We start from the raw sequence: 14,437 nt of genomic DNA, 5'->3' as shown, positions 1-14,437 counted from the left end.
TTTTAACTACCCGGCAGATATGAAGAGGTTATGAATAAAAGCCAAAGGGCTGGATCTGACTCTGTGTGAGGGTTTGACCCTCTCAATTTAAGGTAGTCACCCCCACCCCGGACCAGACAAGACCTACGCAGCCCTCATAACAAATGAGTTCATCACCCTTGCCTTACTCGAATGGGACTTCTTTCAAGGATCCCCCAGCTGTCAGTCTACAGGCTCTCTTGTCCTCCTTCAAAGCTCTGTCGGAGGGAGTGCCACTGAAAATGTGCTTGGTAGCGTGAAAATGTGTCAGGACACCCTCTGCCCCTAGAAGAAGAGGGGAACTTTGGACTGACCATGAAGTAAGACTTCTGCTCAAAAGCAAGGAGGACATCGTGGACCCACACAAGTTCTTCTTCATGTCACGACTGCTATTGGCTAAGCCTACAATAGTACGCATGGGGCAAGGACATCTGCCAACTCAAACGGTCAGTTCTGTGACATTTTCTCATGTAATTTTTCCTTACTGCTCGCAGTATTAGCTTGTAGCTTCATCTCTTCTGGAGACCTCAGACAAATAAGACACCGATCATGGACTATCACCAGCTGTGGAAGTCTCGGAATTTAGAAAATTGAGTGCTTCCTCCTCTCAGACAGATAGTTCAATCTCATTCCTGGGAGAGAGAACCCAGATGTGTTAGAAGGCCTCATTCTTAAGCAGAAGGAGTCTTCCCACCAGGTCCAATAGTTGGTTCGTAAAACAATACAGAGATTCTGAGTTGGCTGTATTTATTCGGAGGAAAGTTGTTGTGGGTTAAAACCGCGAGGTCTCTGAAATCAGCAACACACAGAGAGATTTTTCTCTCTTTCTCACAATACTAGAACCAGGGGCCATTCATTGAAAATGCTGGGGGGAAGAATTAGAACTAATAAAAGGATACACTTGGTGTTTGGAATATGATGCCACAGGAGGTGGTGATGGCCACTCACCTGGATAGCTTTAAAAAGGGCTTGGACAGATTGATGGAGGAGAAGTCGATCTATGGCTACCAATCTTGATCCTCCTTGATCTCAGATTGCAAATGCCTTAGCAGACCAGGTGCTCAGGAGCAGGAGCAGCAGAAGGCCATTGCTTTCACATCCTGCACGTGAGCTCTCAAAGGCACCTGGTGGGCCACTGCGAGTAGCAGAGTGCTGGACTAGATGGACTCTGGTCTGATCCAGCAGGCTAGTTCTTATGTTCTTAACACAGAATGCTGTGGAATCAAAGAAGAACCCACACATCGCTACTAAAAGTATACATGACATTTTGAATTTTAGACTCCTGTTGCAGACCAAGAAGAGGTTTCCATGGTAATTGGAAACACTGCTTTTATTCCAAAGAAAGGTATACATATTTGGAGAGCCAAGGCTCTTGAAGATTTGAGGGGGAAAGGGATTTATGATGTTAAAAGTCCAATAGGATGGGGGATATTCGAAAGATAATCCCTCGACGTGTGAATCCCAACTGCTTGACCCAACCTGGCAAGCAGACTTAGGACCTTATTTCTGGCAGGTGTAATTATGCACAGTTGAGTCTTGGGGTCACTTTCCTGAGAGAAAATAGAAACTGCGTATGCCACCTTCTTTACACTTTCAATGAACAATGACAGGGTGGCTCTGGGAACAGCAGGCAGTGCCATGTGCGTTCCCCTGGCCAGCATCACCATTTATGCAAGGGCCAAAGGATGAAAGCTTGACCAAGCGAGTCCCGTGGTTTATCTGAGCCGCTCACAGGAAATTCAGCGTTGAAGTCATCATAGCAACCAAATCAATCCCCTCCTTAATCCAGCTTGAGCTGCAAAAACCACGGATGCATTCTCAAGTTATGCAGAGCGAAGAACAGTTACAGTCACGTTATCTGCGCTGGAATGTGGCCTTCCCGAAAGGGCATTTCAGTCCTCCCTCCTACTCGTAACCCACACGGTCAAATATGCCAGAAGAGAAGCCAATGGATGTGACTGCAAGCACAACGCCTGAAACAATGGCTTTTTTGGGAGCCAGAAATGGGCAGTGGAGAACAACAGGGCTTGGAAAACTACTGGGGGAGCGAAGGATCACGAAGAATAGCAGCAGTCGCTGTCCGTGGAAAGTTGATCAGCAGACACAGATATTATAAGGCCTTAATGAGACCCTGAAATTGATCGGGTCTGTTGCGAGGCAGCTCGAGCGCCGGAGCACACAGGTCACAAAGAACAGCAGACGCGACATGTGAGAACATCGGGAACGTGCACACAGACCCACTCCAGAGGAGGATGCCTGCTTTAAAAAATTCAGCCCAGCTAGCTGGATGCTGTTTTCTATACAATAGAATTAGACTCAGAGACTCCCAAACTCAGCCACCTGTTTTGACAGCGTCAGAACTGCATGACGCTACGACAGGTGGTTGGCGTACAACTGCCTCCAGAAGCTAAAACGAGGCAAGTAGTCAATGTGGGGAGGGGGTCACATCTCCCGGGTGGGCAACCCTTGCAGTTTTGAAAAACAGAATCAGGCGCTCATTCTAATGGGTGGAACAAGTGCTCTCCTTCCTTATAAACAAAGAGAATGTTACAGCACCACAAACATGCAACAGGTTTATTGCTGAAGAGCTGCAGAACAAGGATTTAACAAAACATGCAATTGTGTTCACCTGGATTTACACAAGACCGTTGTGGTTGCTGAGAATGGTCATCTGTGCTTGTACTCACCAGTTCAGCACAGAAGTGTCACAAACTATATCTTTTGCTTGCCATGATCTTAGATTTATGTATTCATTCATTGGATTTATTGATCGCCCTCCCCCGAAGGACTCAGTGCGACATAAATGTAATAATATATAATATATAACTGTAAATTCTTAAAACTACCACACTGCAATCCAAAGAACACTTTCCTAGATATAAGCCCCACTGAATATTTCTGAACAAGATTGTGGATTGGCCTGTTACAAACTTTAAGGTGGCATAAAATTCCCTTTTCAGCTTTGCCACAACAGAGAAACATGGCTACCAATCCAGCATTTGTCTCTAGAATTAATTGCACACTTTGTGCCAAAACTTCCCCAGGGCTTTGCTCAGAAGTTTCTTTTGCGCACTAGGGCTGAGTCATGAAAGAAAACACCTCTGAGCATACGCATAATGCCTTTCCCACAACAAGGCATAGCTGCAGCACACTCTCATATCAAACACATTAATAAATTCAAGAGCATACTTTAAAAAAAGTGGAAAAGGCAGTGGGATCACTGAACTATATTTTAAAAATCTTTGGGAACAATGAAGACGAGATAAGAGGATGCAAACAAGGACAGGACATTTTCCTCCAGGTTTAATGTGTGGAAATTGGCATCTGAACCACTTCTTGACGTGGAAGTAAATAAGATCACCTGATAAACAACAACCCCATTATGGCTCAGTTAAAAGGACAGGACATTTTTTTCCTATAGGCAGTGGGCAACTGGACACCCAGTTGAATACCACCTACAAAAATGAATGGATCTATTTAAGCAACATAACACTCTCCACCTGCACAAATCTCATCCTTTTTAAAAATCTTCTACCCTAGAAGCTGTTACCGCTTACAGCTGCAGCACATGATAGAGATCTTCCTTCTGGCAGTCATGAACCTGTTGCTAATTGAGTGTATTATGCGTGACCTACATTTATAGCCCCGAGGCAGAAAATAATTACTGGTATCTCTCTTCACCTACAGCATGAATCAATTTACAAATGATAATCGTGTCCAAGGCACCAGTGCGGTTTTCCACACTCCTCGCAAGCCAAGATACTCCTGCCAAAATGCCACACATCTGCAAATGTAAGATATATTTCTTACATCTAATGAAGTGAGCGCTAGGTAAGCTGTACACAGAGAAGTCAGATCGCAGCAGATCAGCCTTTTTAAGGAGCCGCAAGACTCCCAACTAAGCTTTACCAGAACAGAACGAACAGAACACACCTATGCACTTATCTGGGAGTAAAATGGCTGTGTAATTCTAACTCAGACTTGCTTCTAAGTAAACCGGCAGCAACACAAAGAATTTGCAGTAAACATAGGCTCACAGGTAATACATCAATCACAGCATCCAGGAAATATGCGTTATGATTGTATATTCCCAGTTATGAAATGCAAATGCACACTCTGTGCTATACAACAAAATAAAATGTAGTGATATTACCAAAAAAACCCACAGAGCTAGTCCTCCGGATAAAATCCAACCTCAAATACAGACTTCAAAGGCTTGTGGTTCTGTGGAGTGAATATACAGCTGTGTAATTATTTACAAACCATAAATTACAATATTCAAGTACTCTTACATCCAAAGCACTGACTAGCTCTGTGATTTCTTTTCTCATCATCACTCCATTTTATGCTGTTGTATAGCACAGAATGTGCATTTGAAATTGTATTCTATTACTTTATCATTTCTTCCACTGAAAGTGCAGAGGTGCATACCGTTTGAGTTCCGTAACTGTACATATTCAATCATAACACATTTTTCCCTGAACTTTGTGACTGATGTACTACAGGTGAGCCTATATTTAGTGCAAATTCTTTGTGTTACTACTCATGTACTAATCCCCAAATTCTTTTTACCATGGTAGACCAAATAAATCTACGCAGAATTGGGGGGGGGGGGAGTTACTATGCAGAATTGCAGGGAGCTGCAATTTCTCCCCCTCTGAGCCCAATCCTGGTCACCGTTACTCAGGAGCAATCCCATTGTGTGCAAGAAGCTCGTGCCAGTGCACCGGACTGGTTCACAGTGGAACAACTAGATCAGGGGCACTGAACAACTTTGTTATGAGGACCAGATGAGACATTAAGGAGGAGGTGGGAAGGAGGTGCCTACCTTGGCTGGTGAGCTCTCCACAAGTCACCAGCCCAGATTGGGGGGGGGGGGGGGGTTTGCCTCAGCTGGTGAGACCACAGAACGCTCGCCAACCCAGACTGGCACAGGGGAGGCATGGCAGAGTGGGACTAGCGAGCCCTCTGATGATGGCATGGGGAGGGGGCCAGAATCCCACACCTTGAGAAGGCTGACCAGATCAACAAGCCAGCTAACGTAACCCCACCTCACTGGATCCGGGGCTTGGGATGCATATTTGACACCCCTCAGCTAGATTGAAACTGAGTAGAACCTCAGTGACCAACAAGGCTGGACTTTGTGGTCTTGAAGGTGCTACTGGGTTCGAATCTATAACTGCAAAAGCAGCCTCCTTTGGGATAGATGACAGGCAAGGGTTGCCAACTTACCTGGGGGAAAACCACCCTGACCCCTTCCCAGTAGCTCCATGGATGAGAAAGGGCAGCTGAAGCTTTTTCATTAACACATTTTCCTGATGTGCTGGTGGTCACCCCAATTTTACCCTTTGTTAAGCTCCTGTTTCCTTAGCCCCGTTTTTCCCCTTCAAGGGGGTAGTGGTTAAGAGCATGGGACTGGAGGTTCTGGGTTCGAATCCTCCTTCGTGCCATGGAAGCTGGCGGGGTGATCTGCAGCCAGTCACACGCTCTCAGCGTGGCCCACCTTACAGGGTTGTTGTGAGGATGGAACTGAGGAGAGGAGGAGAGAGCCGAGAGGGTGTCAGTGAATGACATAAATCGAACAGCTTTCGCCCCCGGATTGAATAGAGGGGAGAGGAAAAGCCACGCCCCTTCTCCCTCAACCCCCTCACCGCACTCCCCACGAGGAAGGCTCACCTTGGCCACGAAATCTTTCACCTCGTCCAGATCTCCGTTCTTGAGGGCCCACATGTACTCCTTGTCCGACATCGCGGCCGCCGCCCTCACAGCGGGCGCAGCCAGACGGAGAAGGACCGGCGGCGCTCGAGCGGAAGGGGCGGGACCTCACCGGAAGCGGGCTGGAAAGGACCGCCTCGCGCGGCTGTAACGGTCGCCCGAGGGGGCCCAAGAGGGTGCGCGCGCAACCTCTTCAGAAAAAAAAAAGCGGCGAGGCAAAGAAATGCACCTAGACGACGTCATTATTGTTATTTTATTACTAATATGATTATTATTACTCTACTTTTCCAGTCGCCTTTTCTGAGGCAAGGCGGGCGGAATGCGCCTGCGCCCACGCTACATTTCCCCCCCCACCTCCTCTCCCTAGGAAGAGGGCGGTTTGTGCCCGTACGCAGTCTGTCCGGTTGCCTATGGCAACGAGATAGATCGCAAGAAACTTGCCTGTATCAATTCTTAGCTGGAGCTGAGTGAAAGTTGGATCTACACAGAATCCCAGGGATCAGACAGACAGACAGGAAAGAAAGAAAGAAAGAAAGAAAGAAAGAAAGAAAGAAAGAAAGAAAGAAAGAAAGAAAGAAAGAAAGAAAGAAGCCAAGTTGCATAGAAGGCAGTTATAGATTCGAACCCAGAAGAAAATGGAAAGGGCCATCAAGTCATAGCAGACTTACAGCAATTCCATAGGGATTTTGAAGGCAAGAGAACATTTGGAGGTGGTTTGCCAATGCCTGTCTTTGCATGGGCTGAGAGAGTTCTGAGAGAACTGCTACTGGCCCCAGGTCACCCAGCAGGCTTCAAGTGGAGAAGCTGGAGAATGAAACCTATTAGCGGTTGTCACTCTTAACCACTACACCAGTGATGGCGAACCTTCTCGAGACCGAGTGCCCAAACTGCAACCCAAAAGCCACTTATTTATCGCAAAGTGACAACAAGGCAATTTAACTTGAATACTGAGGTTTTAGTTTAGAAAAAAATGGTTGGCTCCGAGGCGTGCGTTACTCAGGAGTAAGCTTAGTGGTAGTCAGTGGCTTTGCTTTGAAGCAACCATGCAACTCTTCCAACTGGTGAATCATGACCTTAGGAGGGTTTACTCAGAAGCAGCCCCATTGCCAGCAACTGAGCTTAGTCCCAGGTAAAGGATTGTGCTTTAGTTTCTCGCATGAAAATCAGTGAGGTTTAACAGGGTTTAACAGGGTTACCTAGACTGCTTCCCCAAAACTAGGTCTTAGGTTTAATGCTAATAATCGAGCCCAGCGGCCCAGGCCAGCCTAGATGTGTGTGTGGGAGCCACTCTGTTTGCGCGTGCCCACAGAGAGGGCTCTTAGTGCCACCTCTGGCACCTGTGCCATAGGTTCGCCACCACTGCACTACACCATGCCGACACCCTCAGGTAGTCAGGTTATGTCGGTTAACCAGAATTGTAAACCTGCCTCTTTTGCATAATTAACATAAATCACAGAATCGTTTTTCTGCTTGCAGAACTCTTACTTTACTTTTCGCACCAATTTCAGCCTCAGTTGTGAGCTGCTTTTTCTGCATTTACAGGAAAACCAGAACACACCCTCCTCCCCCCACCCCAGACGCCCAAGCACTGCAAACTTGAGCAGGGGAATTTGCAAGAACAGCGTTTCATTTATTTCATAATAACAAGCTTGCAAGATTATACAACGGGTCAGGTCATCAACCGGGATTAAGGATTTCCCATCAAAAAGGCACTCTTTGTTCAGACTGGCATCGGCAGACTTTCTCTTCCGACACAATTGCCCTTCAGTTCACAGCGGTGCACTTCAAAATAATCTCATTGTAAGTTTGACCGGTTATCACCTACCTATCTACAGTTTCAGGTAAAAGTTGTCCTGCTGGATCAGCCCAGTGCTGTTATACCCATTATGGATTTCCTGCCCCTGTCCCACCAGAGGAGAAAAAGAAACTTGAATCATACTACGTGGTTGGCTGCATGGATTCCCAAACAAGTTTACTGCTTTGGAAAAAAAACCAGTGTGTAGGGTTACAAAACATGAATGTGCCTCCCAGGTAGGAAAACTAGCTCGTGTTACGCAGCAGAGCTAGATGTTATCTTGGCAAGCACACCTTTCCAGACCTGTAAATAAAGGCGATACAAAGGTGAAAGATAACAACAGTAAGAGAGAGGGAACAAGGGATAATCCCTTACACACCAGTTGACTTTCCTTTTCTTCCAGTCCATCTGGGGGAGAAATAACTCAAAAAGGTTGCTAGATCCAAGCGGAAAGGCGGTTTGGGAGAGCAGGGATAAGAACATAAGAACAAGCCAGCTGGATCAGACCAAAGTCCATCTAGTCCAGCTCTCTGCTACTCGCAGTGGCCCACCAGGTGCCTTTGGGAGCTCACATGTAGGATGTGAACGCAATGGCCTTCTGCGGCTGTTGCTCCCGAGCACCTGGTCTGTTAAGGCATTTGCAATCTCAGATCAAAGAGGATCAAGATTGGTAGCCATAAATCGACTTCTCCTCCATAAATCTGTCCAAGCCCCTTTTAAAGCTATCCAGGTTAGTGGCCATCACCACCTCCTGTGGCAGCATATTCCAAACACCAATCACACGTTGCGTGAAGAAGTGTTTCCTTTTATTAGTCCTAATTCTTCCCCCCAGCATTTTCAATGAATGCCCCCTGGTTCTAGTATTGTAAGAAAGAGAGAAAAATTTATCTCTGTCAACATTTTCTACCCCATGCATAATTTTGTAGACTTCAATCATATTCCCCTCAGCCGCCTCCTCTCCAAACTAAAGAGTCCCAAACGCTGCAGCCTCTCCTCATAGGGAAGGTGCTCCAGTCCCTCAATCATCCTTGTTGCCCTTCTCTGCACTTTTTCTATCTCCTCAATATCCTTTTTGAGATGTGGCGACCAGAGCTGGACACAGTACTCCAAGTGCGGTCGCACCACTGCTTTATATAAGGGCATGACAATCTTTGCAGTTTTATTATCAATTCCTTTTCTAATGATCCCCAGCAGGGATGCGAGGCCATACAGTCTGCCCTCATCGCTTGATCAGTTGCAATTCTGCGATTATTCCAGGCCTCACCTGCAATATGACAATGTGAAGAATATAAATATGCTCATCTGAGTTTACTGTTCTACGCTAGTGCCATAAAACACTTAAATCTGTGTCTGTGTTTTGTTTTTCATTATTGGCAATCCCGTCATGGGGGATATGTAGAAGAAGAAGGACTTATACCACCCTTTCTCTCCTGCAGGAGACTCAAAGGGGCTTACAATTTCCTTTCCCTTCCCTTCTCACAACAAACACCCTGTGAGGTGGGTGGGGCTGAGAGAGCTCCAAAGAACTGTCTAGCCCAAGGTCACCCAGCTGGCATGTGTTGGAGTGCACAAGCTAATCTGGCTCCCCAGATAAGCATCCACAGCTCAAGTGGCAGAGCGGGGAATCAAACCCGGTTCTCCAGATTAGAGTGCACCTGCTCTTAACCACTACACCACTCTGGCTCTGTATGGTGGTTGAACAGATGGTAGTAGTGTTGCCAACCTCCAGGTAGTAGCAGGAGATTTTCTGGAATTGCAATTGATTTCCAGGCAACAGAGATCATCTTCACTGGAGAAAATGACTACTTGGGAAGGTGGACTTGATGACATTATACCACAGTGAAGTCCCACCCCTCCACAAACCCCACTGTCCACAGGACACACACACACACACACACAAATCTCCAGGTATTTCCCAACCTAAAGATGGCAATCCTAGATGGACAAGGAAAGGAAATTGGTCTTTCTTTTGTCAGCTCTGATTCCAGCTTCATCCTGTAGCACATGAGCTAGACGTTGGCTGACCACTCCATTACCATCAGCCTAACTTTGCTAACATTCTCAATCAAGCTGAACATCACACTAATTGCCCACAAACAAGCATAGTGCTGTCTTGTTACCCTGCAAACCTTTCAAGCAACCACACAGGGTTTTGAGATGAGCAGGGCTGCCATTTTTTAACCTGAGAAAGTATGGACACGGGACAGAATGCCCCTTCATTGTCTCTGCTGGGTAAAAATGTGTGTTTTGCTGGAGTTTTCTCAGTTCAAATTTCACGCCTCTTCCCTGTATCTGTGTGCTGAACCAGAAATGTGTTTTCTACTAGGAATGAGGAGATGAGTCACAAGGGAGGATGCTTTGGCAGGACAAGAGAAGACCGCTGGATGACTAGGCTGAAGGGCAAGGCTTGTATCAGATTGTACGTATTGAGCCTGCTTAATAGGCTAATGCATATTAACTTCTCCTCCTGCTCTGACAACAAACTGTATTATAATGAACATACAGGAAGAATATGGGAGTGGGCCACATATTAAGGAGTAACATGTAAATAGGTGGACAGAAAGTTGTGACTCTAAGTACCCTTAGCCAATGGGGGAACAGAGAAAGGAATAAACATACTGTGGATAGTGGTTGTTGTGGATTTTCCGGGCTGTGTGGCCATGGCCTGGCAGGTCTTGTTCCTAACGTTTCACCTGCATTTGTGGCTGGCATCTTCAGAGGTATATCACAGAGTGAAGTCTGTTGCGCACTGTGTCTAGTGAGAAGGGAATATTTAGAGGGGTATATAGTGTCCATGTCCCAGGGTGGGGAACCAATCAGTAAATGTTTGGGTGGAACTTGCTATGGAAAGGTGTGGCTGAGTGCATTGTATTGCGGGGGGGCAGGCGGTTATCAGTCCATTTACATTTGTAGTCGCATTTGCATTCCCTGCAGCAGCAGCAGCAGTATTGGTGAATGCAAATCCTGTGTCTGGATGGAGTCCATTGTCCATGAACTTAGCATGCCCTTGGCCTTTGGTTCTGGTGTTTTTAAGTACTGGTAGCCAAGAAGAAGAAGAGTTTGGATTTATATCCCCCCTTTCTCTCCTGTAGGAGACTCAAAGGGGCTGACAATCTCCTTGCCCTTCCCCCCTCAAAACAAACACCCTGTGAGGTGGGTGGGGCTGAGAGAGCTCCGAGAAGCTGTGACTAGCCCAAGGTCACCCAGCTGGCGTGTGTGGGAGTGTACAGGCCAATCTGAATTCCCCAGATAAGCTTCCACAACTCAAGCGGCAGAGTGGGGAATCAAACCCGGTTCCTCCAGATCACAGTGCACCTGCTCTTAGCCACTGCTCTTAGCCACTATGCCACTGCTGCTCCAAGCTTTGTTAATTCTCATGTATATTATATTTATTTAGCCTCAACACAGACTGTTGTTTCTGATCACTGATAGTACTGTATTGCCTTTTTTTGGTTTGCATTTGAAAAAGGTAATGAGCATATCTGAGGTCTATTTTTACATATGTGTTTGATTACCTCATCAGTAGTTAAGAACCATCTACTGCTTGATCCTGGAAATATCTGGGGCTAAATGGTTTGAAAGAGAATTCTCAGAGAACTAATTAGCCCAGATTAACTGGATGCAAGAACATGTTATCTCACTGTGATCCCTGTATTCCCACACCAGGTGCTGAAGTTTTAACATAGCAACAACCCACTCCGAGGTGTAACAAGGACATAGGAATATTGAGATTGTGAGGAATATTCAGGCATGGCTCACAAGGGACCTGGGGAACCGGATGGAGATGTGATACACCAGCTTCACTACTCTCAGATCTATAACGTCCTTCAACAAAGAGACTGCATACCGTATTAGACATGTATTATACTTTGAAGAAAATGATGTTGCATTAAGAAACCACAACACAGTGATAGAAGGATAATACATACAGTCAACAGATAATATCATGCAACGTGTGATTGGTGTTTGGAATATGCTGCCACAGGAGGTGGTGATGGCCACTAACCTGGATAGCTTTAAAAGGGGCTTGGACAGATTTATGGAGAAGTCGATTTATGGCTACCAATCTTGATCCTCTTTGATCTGAGATTGCAAATGCCTTAACAGTCCAGGTGCTCGGGAGCAACAGCCGCAGAAGGCCATTGCTTTCACATCCTGCTTGTGAGCTCCCAAAGGCACCTGGTGGGCCATTGCGAGTAGCAGAGAGCTGGACTAGATGGACTCTGGTCTGATCCAGCTGGCTTGTTCTTATGTTCTTAATATATACTTTACACCAGATATCCCCAGCATGGAGCCTGAGGGTACCACAGGGTTCACCAACATCTTTCTTGGTGCCCATTTTTAGAAAATGGACCAGTGTGGCCTTTATCAGCAGGACTCCTGATTGCTATATTAAAAAAAAAAAACTTTAGCTGGCATCACAGGACAAGGATCTTCACTGTGTGACTGAAAATCAGCAAATAAAAATATTTTATGCAAAAAAAATATTTTAAAACAATGTGTTCAATGTAAGGAGCCAATAAGAGTTATGCACCTGACGTTTTGTGATTGGCTCTACACCCCGTGGCAGCCATTTTTTAGCTGTGCCCACCACCCTTACTTTACACAGCGGTACAGTTTACAGTCCCTTTAGAAAACACTATCAGCTTGACTTTACGACTTTTATTTTTCTAATGAACTCTCTAGAAAACTTTCTTGCAGAAATATGCCTTTCCTCTTATATATCCACAATGAAAAGAGCTAGGGAGTTTTAAAGAAATAAAATGAGAATCCAGATAACCTGATAATCTCTCCTGCATCGAGACCATTTGCTGCAAAGGAAATTTCATAAACCTCAAGGGAAATTATTTGCAGGCAACTACAGCACTGGCTAAAAAATCACCAATGATTTCTGTTCAATATGCTTTCATAAACTGCTGATATGGAGGTACAGCTGCATAAAATAATCTCTGTTATCATCTACGTTGATTTCTATAATGTCTATGAATCAAGCTGATTTTTTTCAAGACCATTTAAAATTCTAGGGTTTCCTACCTAATATTTTTACATTGTCTCAAATTTTGCTATTCAGCTTTGATTCCATTGTTTATGAGATGTTATACTATATTGATTTTGCTGATGTACACTAGGAAATGCTTAAAGTCTCTGTGAGAAAGGCAAGCAATACATTAAAAATAAATAAATAAATGTGAATTCACCCGCTTCTTTTTAGACGCTTATTGGACTGGTTCACACCCCAAATAAATCACACACTAGAACGCTACAGCACAAATATTTTTCACTCCTTTCTGAATGCTTGCTTGCTTGCTTGCTTGTTTGTTTGTTTGTTTGTTTATTAATTAGATTTCTGTATCGCCCCATACCCGAAGGGCTCTGGGCGATGTACAGCATGTAAGAAAACAATATAACACAGTTAAAACATTAAAAGAGCGGTAACCATGGTAATAAAATCCAATAATTATACAACAAATCGCAATAAGATGGAATATAAGTGGCGTCCAGTATTCCAATGTTGAACTTCCCTCTTCCCTAGAAGGAAAAAGGGGGGAGGAATATTTGTGTGTGTGTGTATGAGCACATATACATTTTCTCTTTTTACATTAATAACAAACATACATTTTACATTACTAACAATGTATTTATTTATCTGTTATTTATAGTTCAGCTTTCTTGCTAAGAAATACAGTAGTGAAAGTCAAATATAATCAAACTTCTGCTGGATGGGGGGCTGTGTTTGGACTACAGAAATCTGAAGACTAACAGGAGCCTTTGGAAGAGTTGAAACAAACTTCAAATGAAGCGCAAGTGTTTAAACAGGACACAGTAAACAGCACAGGAATTAAGATGCGATTCTGTGACATTCCTCAGTAGCTTCCAATAGGATAAACATACCTTTTTACATTACTAACAAACATGTATTTAGTATGTTATTTATAGTTCAGCTTTTTTGCTGAGTGATGTACAATAGTGTAAGTCAAATTTAATCAACTGTATCCTGGACAGCGGGTTTGGACTACAGAAACCTGAAAACTAATAAAAATCTACAGCAGGGTTGAAACAAACCTCGAACAAAGTGCACACATTCGAACAGGAAGCACTAAACAGTGTAGGAACTAAGATGCAGAAATACAGACCTCAGTAGCTTCCATTAGTAGTAGTCTCCTACAGGAGAGAAAGGGGGGATATAAATCCAAACTCCTCCTCCTCCTCCTCCTCCTCCTCCTCCTCTTCTTCTTCTTCTTCTTCTTCTTCAGGATAAACCCGTTCCAAGGAAACGTTCTTTTTACATGACTAATAAACGTGCATAATAAACATTACATAATAGTTCCAGCTTTTTTTGCTGAGTCAAATACAATAGTGTAAATCAAATATAATGTCCGCTGGATAGGGCAGCGGGGTTTGGAGTACAGAAATCTGAAAACTAACAGAAATCTACGGCAGGGGGTTGAAACAAACCTCAAACGAAGCGCCCGCATTTAAACAGGACGCGACGCACTAAACAGTGTAGGAACAAATATGCGGTTCTGCAGCATTCCTCCGTAGCTTCCAATAGGATAAACCCGTTCCAGGGGACCGGCACGTGTCTCTTCCTGTCATCGGCTGCTTCAACCAGCAGCCATCCAAAGCATCCCTCCTGTCCTCGCCAGCTGCTCCTTCTCCCTTCCAGATGTGCAGCCGCAAGAGCCAGGCGAACATCTGGGCGCCCACACGGAAGCCGCCCTTTTAAAAGCCAGCGGTCCCAAAAGACATGTGCTCCAGGTGAGGCTCGAACTCACAACCTCGGCATGGCTCTGCTGTGTACTGCTGTATAAGTACCGCGCGCTAACCGATTGCGCCACTGGAGCCCTGACATCAAGTCCTCCGGAACACTTTATCAAGGGCTCAGCGTGAGCGGACGCCGGTCCCCCC

General features: G+C 45.1%; 1 non-coding gene across 1 annotated transcript; it reads right to left on the bottom strand.

The window, feature by feature from the left end:
• Positions 1-14,279: 14,279 nt before the first annotated feature.
• Positions 14,280-14,373, bottom strand: TRNAI-UAU. The gene is made up of 2 exons: positions 14,336-14,373; positions 14,280-14,315 (listed from the first exon to the last, which is right to left on the bottom strand). It is a non-coding gene; the product is annotated as a tRNA-Ile (tRNA).
• Positions 14,374-14,437: the final 64 nt, after the last annotated feature.

Source organism: Sphaerodactylus townsendi, unplaced genomic scaffold, assembly GCF_021028975.2.
Source record: "Sphaerodactylus townsendi isolate TG3544 unplaced genomic scaffold, MPM_Stown_v2.3 scaffold_294, whole genome shotgun sequence".
Taxonomy (NCBI): domain Eukaryota; kingdom Metazoa; phylum Chordata; class Lepidosauria; order Squamata; family Sphaerodactylidae; genus Sphaerodactylus; species Sphaerodactylus townsendi.
Note: the sequence above shows the minus strand (reverse complement) of the source record. Positions and strands in the feature narration are given on the sequence as shown.